General features: G+C 36.3%; 1 pseudogene; it reads left to right on the top strand.

The window, feature by feature from the left end:
• The window catches only part of LOC125266316, an 88,499-nt pseudogene that overhangs the window by 7,489 nt on the left and 69,436 nt on the right, over nucleotides 1–11,574 (top strand).

Raw genomic sequence — 11,574 nt, 5'->3', positions numbered from 1 at the left:
AAATGACAAATGACAGTATATATAACACTATATATAACACTGATTTGTAGGGGTGTGACGAGATTGTGACAAGATTTCTTGTCGAGGTATAAACCTGTCTCTCGATATTGCCGTGACGGAGTGTGAAATTAGGATAGAATATGTCACTGCTACGTTTATATTACACCTCCACTATCATTTTGCTTTTTTATAGAAATAAAAACCATTTAATTTAGTCGGATAACGGTCGTTTCAATCCCATCCATCTCATCCAACACAAGCTGCAGAGTCGTGCATAGTGCAGCAGGACTCAGAGTTCTTGATCATGTGATGAGAGTAAGTGGCGAGATGACTGACGATTCCATGGTGGAGGATTCATTGCGCAACAGAGCCAAAGCGTCTGACAAATGTCTTATCTTGTAGAATGAGCGCTCAGCACCGTCGCCCCCTAATCACAGAGTCTGCGCGATAGCGAAAACGTGCATTCAAACACAATTTTAATAGCTGCATTTTGAAAGCGACTCCCTGATGCGTGAAAACATCTCGCAATATGAGAGCTATATTAGGCCATCTCTTAGCTCTGTATCATGCTGACATTCATTACAAGATGATTAGTTGAAACATTTCAAATGCAGCTACAGACTTGTATATCATCAAGTTAATGAGAACGAGTCGAAATTTTTAAGAAATCCTCAATCTTGCATCTCATCTCGTGAGCAAACTGTCTCGTCACACCAACTGATTTGACAATAAATAGTGTTTAATTTCTTTTTCTGTCTTAATCATCATTTAAGATAAATCAAGATTTTTACTTTTTCTATAAAATGTGATTCGTGTTACATTAGAAGAGCATCAGATATTAGTTATGCTTCCATTTAACTTCAAAATGTTTCTGCTGTTTCTTCATGCTTGACCTTTATTAAGCAATAAATGGCTGATCATTAATAATAAAATCAGTAATCAGTAACACAGACTGGATGATTGCTTGTTAAAATATTGTATTACTTTGCTTCTGTTCCAATAAATTAATAAACTGTTATCTTAAAAAAAAAAAAAAAAAGATATTATCCTATTTTTGCTGAGTGTTGAGTGGTTTGCTTTTGTAGCTCTGTATAGCTTTTTGAATCTCTATTTACTATCATTCCTTGTTGTTTTACATTATTAAATATAACTGACTCATCACCATATATCTGATACTGTCTAATATCACATTAATCTGGCATCACTAGCTTTTATTCTAAACTGTAATCGCTAGCACAACACGTTAGCATTTCGCTAGCCTGTTATCTTCTCTCGCACACTCCTTTTTTCTACGAGTCCATCAAACAACAGTGGTAAGCTGGTGTAGTGCTGAATTGTGACCCTCCAAATTATGTGACCCTAGTAGGCGCTGTAGTGACGGTATTTTAATATCCATGTAGATAATGAAAAAAACACATTGGGGTTGACATTTGCAGACACTCTAAACTCTATTTGCAGGGGCGTGTTTAGGTTTTTGGGGGCCCTAAGCAAATCTCCAGGAGGAGGCCCTGTGATAGCATTCCCGGGGGTTTATCAGCTGGCAATTTTCAATGCACATTTAAGAGTGCAGGTTGCAACTATTATTAACAATAATGGAAAGATGAGGCTTATTAGTATGTCACAATATCACCCTGTTTGGACTTTGTTTTGCATCATTTCCTGCCAGTCTGTCATCATAGTTGGGCATTTTGATTCACAAGCTTGCAATTCAATTCAGTATTAGTTTTTCTCACATTTTCTCAAGAAAAAAATCTCTCAACTAATGCTGTCAAATATACATGGATCAGTTGGTACTACATTAATATTGTAGGATAAAATGAACTTATTTGTATACAAACTTAAATTACACTGAAGGAAATTTTTATAATAATAAAGTTACAATAGGCCTACTAACTTTAAAATTATTTCTACTCCAATTCATTTTTTTTTTTAAATACAAACATTTAAATGGCGGATGTCATCTTGATGGATTTTTTCAAACATGCATTATATAGGCTATTATAGAACATTAAAAATTCAAATTAATATGGTCCATATATTAGGCTAAATGCTCCTCTCTAGAGTTAAGTTTTCTAGCTGACTAACGAGTTTATGGTCATGATGAATATGTTTGTTCTGAGGTAAATGTGATGTTACGTTTGTTTATTACAAGATATTTTGTTAACGTCTTTCTGCGGTTGAAACAATGATTACATACCTTTAGTTCATTCATGTTTATTTCGCACTGTAACTAGTATTAAAGCGGAGGAGAGGCTGCCGCTTCTCTAGAGCTGTCACAGCACATTAACTTTTTAAAGCGGGTATATGCAAGGGTATACGGCATATACCTGCGCATCACATAGACTACACTACTGTGGGGGTCCCCCAAGCCCACGGGGCCCCACGCAATTGCGTGCTTTGCATGGTGGGTAAACATGCTACTGTCTATTGGCGTTAGACAACAAGTGTCAGGATCCACTCACTGTCGTAATCATACTTTAGATCTAATATTGTCACAAGTAATCGATATAGATGCCATTGAAATTCTCAACTCCCTGTTACAAATATGGTACAACTATCACTTCTACCACTAAAGATTGCTTTATAAATATTCTTCCTGATCAGTTTCATCACCTCAGCATACCAGCAACTTTTTTTTTGTAAGTACTGCTATTTTGATCCATACATTCTATTTATTTATTATACTCTATTAGAGTAAAAACTATAAGGATGTAAGTTTACATGATGCCTGAAGTAATCAGCTGTATTATGGCCATCTAATATTTTATATAAAAGTGAGCTTAATTGATCATATGCACAGTTACTTTCTGGTTTTCGTTAAGCCAGCTCGGGCATTTTACGGTGATCTGTTAGCTGTCATTCTGTACTCGCTGTACATCGACACAAAACCATCAATGGTTGACTTTTTAACATTGTTTTTATATTTTTATGCAGTTATCACATGTGCCTAATTTGCCAATAAACCAGTTTTATTGATTGCAATAAAGACTTGAAGCTATTGCGAATGTTGGAATAAGAAACATGGTGTCTGTAATTGGACACGCAACATTTTTCCAGCACTTCAAATGTTATTTTTAATGTCCTGAGATTGTAAAACCGAATGTTTTAAGATGTAGGAAATCCAACAACTGATAGAAAACACTTTTACTTAAAGTTGATCTAAGTGATGTCATGCGTTTTTAGGCCAAAACATTTTTTTGTCACATACAGCAAACATCTCCTCACTATCTGCTAGCTGCCTGTCTCCTGAACACAATGTAAAAAAATGTGTCTCTGTAGTCGCCATAAGCTCCGAAAACGGCAATAAAAACAAACTGGTGCAGCCTGGACCACGAAACATAATAAACATGCTCCAGCCAATAACCGACAAGAATGATTTTAAATGCATGTTCTTGACTGTTTCAGGAAGCACGGAGGGGAGGGGAGGAGGGAGGGTCTAGCTAGCCTCTGTTTTGTTTGACAACACTTCGAATATCAACAGGAAGTTACATCCAGGGATGGGCAGTATTTATGATATATGTATTTCAAATACGTATTTCAAATACAAAATAGTATATTGTAATTTGTATTTGATCGGGTTGATGAAAATGGCTTTGTATTTTGTATCAAAATACTTTAGTGTTTTGTATTTTTGTAGTTTTAAAATACTTTGTGAGAAGTCTACATGATGACATCATAAAAATGCGGCCTCTGATTGGTGCTTACTCAGTAGTTTGCCCAGACTTGTTGAGTTCAGAACAGATGTTTTAGTGTTTGTTTTAGTAGCCTAGGCTAAATAGTTTACCAATTTACATAATGTTCTTGAAAACTATTATACCAAGCAGCAGCCCCCTATGTCTATGATTAACAATCAAATGATTAATTAGTTAGAAACTAGTTATTATGAATACAGGTGCCATCAGTTGTCTTCTTATGATTGACTTGTTTGTCATTGAGTCAGTGTTGCTGAGGCAAAGTAGGCCCTTTGTTACCAAATACCAAGTAACTAAATTAGGATACAAGTCATTCACATACTGTTAAACACTAAACTCTTGGTTACTTTAAAACTAACCTTCATCTGGGAGATCACATGGATATGTGAATATTTGATCTGTTAAAGCCACATTATGTAAATTTTCGCCACTAGAGGTCGCTTATTTAGTTGCTTGTCCTTGATTTTGTGGAATCATGGGATGTGTTGTTTTCACGTCTACAGCCAGTGGAAAAGAATCGGGATGGGACTTGGGCAGAAATCCTGGTCATGGATGAGATTATTAACGTTACAGTAGTATGAAGCAGAGCAGGGTGATGTTGGAGCTGAATGAGATGAAATGTGACATGTCTCTAATGAGAGACGAAAGTGACATGTCTTGAGAGCAGCGGAACTTTTATTATGCCACAGTCGCGTTTCCACTTTTTTTGGTCTAGCTTATGTGGGGTAATGTGGCGCTGTTTATCATATTAGATACATTTTTGTGTTGAAAGTTGTTATAGTGCTACTCTTCATTTGCTTGGCGGCTACTATGAGACACTTGTCGATATTAGTCATGGTAAAACATGGTATTCGTGATAAATCAAGAAAACGAGATTTAAACAAGAAGCTATATAACATGATTAGTTTTCAGTCGATGAATGAATCCAAACAGTTCCTTATCTGTCAAATAAAACATATAATATGTTTTATTAGTCATTTGAGGAATATAATGCGTCTTTGGTGTTTCCATGGTTTCTACAAAATAAAACCGGAAATTGAAGGTATGTAGTCATTGATAGCCAACACATGAACACAGCCCATGTCCTGGTTGAAATTGCTTATTTCTCTGGATTTAAACATTCTTGGAAACATTTGGGATAATGTAAGTACACAAGTCAACAAAATATATTACATTGTTCTAGTGGTTTTTGGATATTTTAATCCAAAAATCCTACTGTACATATTGTGCCTTTAACTGGTTACATATGTTAGATTTATTGATTGAAAAAGCTGTTGCTATCAAACAATGTGTACTTAATCAACTGAGTCAGTGTAACGGTGAAGGGATCGATCACATAGGCCAATTGATGGAAGTTTTGCAAAGAAATTTCATGCTCTCTTGTAAAAGTATTTTGTAGTATTTTTAAAATACAAAAATACAGTAGTTTATTTTGATACATGGTGTGGGTGCTGTATTTTGTAGTTTATCTTGATACACTTAAAATTAAGGTATTTGGTATTTTATTTTAAAATACATTTTGATGTATTTTTGCCCAACCCTGGTTACATCCACCCAGGATCGCTTAGAGCACCTTTAAAAATAAAACAGACACTACTTACCACTATAACCAGCAGATGGCAGCAGAGGAGCATTTATTGGCTCATATCAGCCATTTCCTGAAATATTTTTTCACTCAGTTTCACTTTTTAACAATTATTAAACATTATAAGTACTCACAAAATCTCATGAAAAACAACTTTCCTTGCAAATGAATTACACAGAAAGCGAACACCGTACTCTCCCTTTATAATTACAGAAGCTGTCAGTCAGCCAGGGCCGGTTCTAGACATTTGGAGGCCCTAGGCATAATTTATGTTGGAGGCCCCTGACTCTTCTCCCCTCTTTAATATTGTAATAATTTTACCGTTACTCTCCAAATTAATGTAGAAACAACTTAAAGCAACAGCTTAAAAAAAAATGTATCTGTGGCCTGGCCCAAATAAATGTATCCATATATTTCCTACCTTTTAGACAGGTAAGAAATATATAGTAATTGAATAAATTTATCAAACACTTTATGCAGTCTTCACTGCATAAATTCTAAATTAAACATAAGCCTTATTAAAGCAATTGTCTCTGTTGGCTTTGTTCTTTGATGAACATTAATGACAGACATCACAGTAACTGGTTTATTAGGCTGCTGTCACTTTAAGAGCTCCCGCTGATGTGACGCGCATCTCATTTTCTCACAACTCTTTAAGTTCATTTAAGACGTTATTTAACTCTTTTAAGACTACTCTAATGAGGATACTTGACAAAACAGGCATAATTCTGTGTGTTATTGTTTGTTCAAGAGTGAAAGGGAACTTGATATTGCTGCGCATTTCTGTCTTTTCTTTTCTGTGAGTCTTGTGTGTCAAATGCAGTGCACGTTATTAAAAAAGTAATTAGTTATAGTTATTAGTTACTTCTCACAAATAGTAAATGAGTTAATAACCGAGTTACATTATTATAAAAGGAACTGATTACCAGGGAAAGTAACTATTGTTTTTTACTTTTAAAAAAATGCCCCAATATTGAATATGTTAAATAAATGAAATGGACATGCAATTTCTCTGTACTGTATACGTGTTGGTAGCCATTAAATACGTATTTAGTTTAATATTTATGTTTAAATAGGCCTATTATAATGTTATTTTTAAATTGAATCTATTTGATTATGAAAAGTGAACAGCATGAGTAAGATGCATCATGCGCAATATATCGGGACACATGGAATGGGTCAGACATGATTTTAAACACTTCATTAAGTTTTGTTTTGTAGAAAGCCTTTCTTTAAAGTGAATTTCGTTTTGTAAAAATTGTATCTTAATTTTAATCAATGTTTCATCAACCAATTGCCTGGATTTAATAAATAAGAAGCAAATATAGCAGGCAATATAATAATGACATGGAGGTGCCGGCGCGATCACTGGCGCGTGAACTGGCGCGTCTTATAAATTAACCGAAACTCAGCGGCTGCTTGCCTCACAGACATGAGAAATATATAGAAAGCTTGAAATGTCTACTTTTAAACGAAATAATTCAAAACGAAAATAAATAGGCTCTCTGATGATCATCCGAATGAAATGTGCATTCTCTCTCTAAGCGCGTCCACGGAGATGATGAGAGGCAGTAATGTCAACTTCATCTTCGCAGCCGACACTGATTCAGAAAACATTAGTTTATTAATAAACAATTAAAATGTCTCCTTGCTGTTTTTGTCACTTTCATAATCATTACTTTTGCAGGCTTTTTATGGCAAGCTTTATTTAGCATTTTGCTTCGCAACACCCACAGGATGTGTTCGTTTTGGCGAGTCCATCGGACCCACTCTGACTATGGTTAAGATAAACATCGTCACTATTTTTAGTTAATTAATAAATATTGAAATAAATTGTAGATAGGACATTTGTACATTTTATTTATTTATTTATTTTTTATTATTATTATTATTATTATTATTATTATTTATTTTTATTTTTTTTGTCCCTCTGTCTGGGCCCCATCCCGCCAATCGGGCCCTAGGCACGTGCCTAGTTTGCCTTTGCGTTAATCCGGCTCTGCAGTCAGCTCACTGATTTTGGCACACTTGAGAAAACTCACATTTTATTCAATGAATTTAACTAAAGTGCACAATAAATCTATAATTTACAGTGTGATGAAGCTTTTTTTCCACACGAAAGTGTGAAAACTAATGGTCGAATTGAATTTTGCTGAGGAGCAACACTGAGGGACTTGTCTTTTTTATGTCGTCTTATGTTTGTGTAATGTACTGATGACAGGAGACCACATGTGGCTTTTACTCATGTCTGCTTATAATGAAAGATGATGACGCAATAGCGCCTCACAGCGTTCACTCATTACACTACAACATGTACACATCATACATGACATGTTTTATATATATATATATATATATATATATATATATATATATATATATACAAACTTTACTAGAGAAGAGAATTAAAATTACCATTAACATGACTAATGTTACTCTCATGACTTAAGACTATACAGCTGTATTACTCCCAGTACCTACTAGGGACTCTGATAGGTCTACCAAATCTTGAACAAATCTCTCATTACTCAATTGAGTGAAATTGACTTTTTCTCACTGGTGAATTCTTTGCATTCACAGAAGATTAACAACTTGCACTGGCATTATTGTCCATGTTGTTTTCCTGCTCTGAATTCAGCTCTATATCTGGTGAAACAACAGGTAAGTGTTCAAAAGTGTCAGTTTGAGTTGAAGGACACGCTGTCTTCTTTGTTTTCAGCAAGTTTCTTCTGTGTTTCATGTGACTGTCTGGTGTTTGAACATTGTAAGACCTTAGTTGTTCAAGTTTGTTGAGAACCACTGCAGGTTGCCATTTGCTATAATGTCTAATTCTCACTCTTTCACCTTTCTTAATTTCAGGTAGCTTTCTTGTCCCACGGTCAAAGTACTGCTTTTGTTTGACACGCCTGTTCCTCAGTCGATTACGCACCTGCCTGAAAACCTTGGCATTAGCAGTTCTTTGACACAGGAATCTTTGATTTCAGTCTTTTTCCCATGAGTAACTGTGCAGGGGAAAGGCCTATTCCATCCAACAGCGTAGCAGATTTTTTATTGTTTGTACTTCTCTCTCTGCCTGACTGTTTGACTTTGGAAATCCAGGACTTGAGGTAGTATGAATGAATAACGCTCGCATTTCAGCACTTAAACTGTCTACTATTATCTGAAATGAGTTCATCTGGCACTCTGTGTCTGGCGAACATTGATTTGAGAACCGCAATGATTTGCTTACTTGTCATATCATTTAACTTAGCAATTTCAGGGTACTTGGAAAAGTAGTCCACACAGAGGAGGTAATCAGCATCTCTAAAGTGAAACAAATCTATTCCGACCTTTGACCAAGCTCTTTCTGGGACAGGGTGAGACAGAAGCGGTTCTCTGGAATTGCTGTTTCTGTGACAGATGTCACATTTACTGAAAACATCTTGTATTTGCTTTGCCATCCCTGGCTAGAACAAGACATCTCTTGTGGTCGGACTCAACCTGAATGCAGCATCCATACAGATATTGGTGAAAATTTTCACAGCCTTGCAGCTCTTTTTCAATTTGTGCATAGTTTCATTCACTGTCTGTCAGTGCTCTTAAACCATATGATACTTGCTGTCCCACCTGAAGAATCACAGCTCCTAGACCTTCTGAGCTGGCATCCACAGACTGGCTGGCTCACTATCTGTCTTGTTGTTCACTTCCCCAGTGTTTCTCCTTCCAGCAGCTTTCTGAGAGGTGCAGTCACTTCTGAAAGATTTGGGATGAACTTTGCTAAGTACTGCAACATGCCTAAGAACATCTGTACAGCTGACTTGTCCTGTGGTTCCAGCATCTCCAAAATAGCTCTCACTTTTTCCTTGTCAGGTTTCAGTCCGTCTTTGCTCAGCACGTGACCCATGTAGCTGATTTCACTTAGGCCACTCTTGCATTTGTCTTTGTTCAGTTTTAGGTTTATTCTTCTCAGTTTCTCTAACAGCTTCCTCAGTCTGCTGTCATGTGAGTCTTTGTCTTCTCCCCACACAAGAATGTCATCCATTACATTAACAACTCCTTCCATTCCTTCCAGATGCTGGGACAATAACCTTCGGAACACCTCTGGCGCTGATGATATCCCAAACGGAAGCTTTGTAAAACTGTACCTCCCTAAGGGTGTGTTAACAGTGTAGAGTTTAGAACTGTCACCATCCAGCCGGATATGCCAAAATCCCTGATTGGCATCCACGACTGAGAATACCTCAGCTCTAGAGATCTCTGCAACAACTTTCACAAGCGTTCTGAGAGGATAGTGTTCCCATCATATTGCTCTATGCAGATCCTAATCTTGTTGGGTTTTACTATTGTCACCATACTGTTTACCCATTCTGTGGGCTCACTCTGTTTTTTGAGGACACCCATATCTTCCATGTTTCAGTTCTCTTTCAATGTCTTTTTTCAAGGCCACTGGAAGCATGAATCACTGGCATGGCCTCCGGCTTTGTCTGAATGTGGTGTACTCCTGGAACACAACCCAGTCCTGTAAATAAATCTTCAAATTCACTCAGAATATCTTTTGAGGTGTCTCCTTTTATTTCATACATCATTTTTTTATTACTCCCAATGTGCATGAGATGAGATGCATGATTCTCTTCCCAGAATTACACAAGCATTTTGCTATATGACCTGAAATTCAAGAGTGTACAGCTTGTCTTTGTACTGACATTCAAGGCATTGCTGACCCAAGGGCGGCATCTTGTGGCCTGAATACGTCACTAGTTAACATCGTGATTTTCTCATCATTTCTGTCCATCTTTAACGCATTCAGTTTTCGCACTATGACATTACAGTCTGCACATGTGTCTAACTTTACGATCAGCTTCTGTTTGTTTACTAAGAGGGTTTCAGTCCACTGTTCCATTTCAGTTTGCAGTTCTTTCTTTTTCACTTAATCCTTCTCATTGATTTGATACATTTCAGTCTCCTTCATCTCAATGGTTCTAAGGAACATTTCATCGTCTTGATCGATTCCATGAATTCTACGTTTTTTGTTCGTGACTCGTGCACTTTTTTGCATTATGATTCTTTTTGTGACAGGCTTTATCTGTCTGTATGCAGGGCATTTGTTTTGTTGCAGGGCATCCACATTTTGGGGACTTATCTTTGGCTGAACACATTCTTTTTCCCTTTTCACATTCTTTTGCTTGTGAATTTTGTGCACGGGAATTTCTGATTCTTCTTGCAATGATTTTAACTGATTTTAGTAACTCACTTCACTTCAAGTGGCACACTTTATTCTCAACTTCTCAGAGATTTCACTCACGATAAGATACAGTTCAAATCACTGGATCCATCAAACTTTATTTACATTTCACTTAGGCATAGTTACTTTGCCACTACATTTATCTCCATTTATCTCTTTCAGAAGTTACTGATTTGCTATTTGTTACACACACACACACACACACACACACACACACACACACACACACACATATATATATATATATATATATATATATATAATATAAATGCATTGAGTTGCTGCCATGTGATTGGCTGATTAGATATTAGTGTTTTATATTTATATATATAATTTTGGTTTTGATTGGTTTTAGTTTTGATAAAGTCATTTTGGTGCATCATCTTAACTGTTTTAGTTTTTTCTCTTTGTCTGAAGATCCCTGCTCAGAACCCCATTCTGAAGAACATCACTGATTACCTCATAGAGGAAGTGAGTGCAGAGGAGGAAGAGCTTCTAGGAAGTGCAGGAGGAGCCGAATCCGAGGATGGATCCAAAGAGGAAAATCCCACCGAGATTACTGTGGAGAGAGATGAAAAACTTGTCAAGGTCTGAAAAAGACTTTAACAAGTGTGATATGCAAGAACATCTAGCACATATTTCACCCTAAAAATGAGAGAAATAAGAAAACTAAGCCTATTTTTAGGACCATTCAAAGTTCAACATGAACACACACCCGAAGCAGTGGACAGCCATTTTTGCTGCAGCACCCGGGGAACGATTGGGGGTTAGGTACCTTCCTCAATGGCACCTCATTGTGGGTAATGAGAGTAGAAGAGAATTGTCAATTGTCAACCCAATAAATTGTCATGGATATAATTATGCAAAAAAAATAAATAAAAAAAGAACTTTGACTCATAAAATAGGTTTAATTTCCATTATTTCTCCTTAGGCCACTTGTTCCAATATGCAGTAGTCAACATTTGAAGTGGATCAAAAAAGTTAATCAAAACTGTCCTAAGAACTAAGTTGTCCTAAGAGGAAGGTTTTAGGACAACTCTGATGAAAGGTTTTGATCCACTTCAAATGTTGACTAT

Source organism: Megalobrama amblycephala, linkage group LG4, assembly GCF_018812025.1.
Source record: "Megalobrama amblycephala isolate DHTTF-2021 linkage group LG4, ASM1881202v1, whole genome shotgun sequence".
Lineage (NCBI taxonomy): Eukaryota > Metazoa > Chordata > Actinopteri > Cypriniformes > Xenocyprididae > Megalobrama > Megalobrama amblycephala.
The sequence above is the reverse complement of the archived record's forward strand: the minus strand, read 5'-3'. Positions and strand labels throughout refer to the sequence as shown.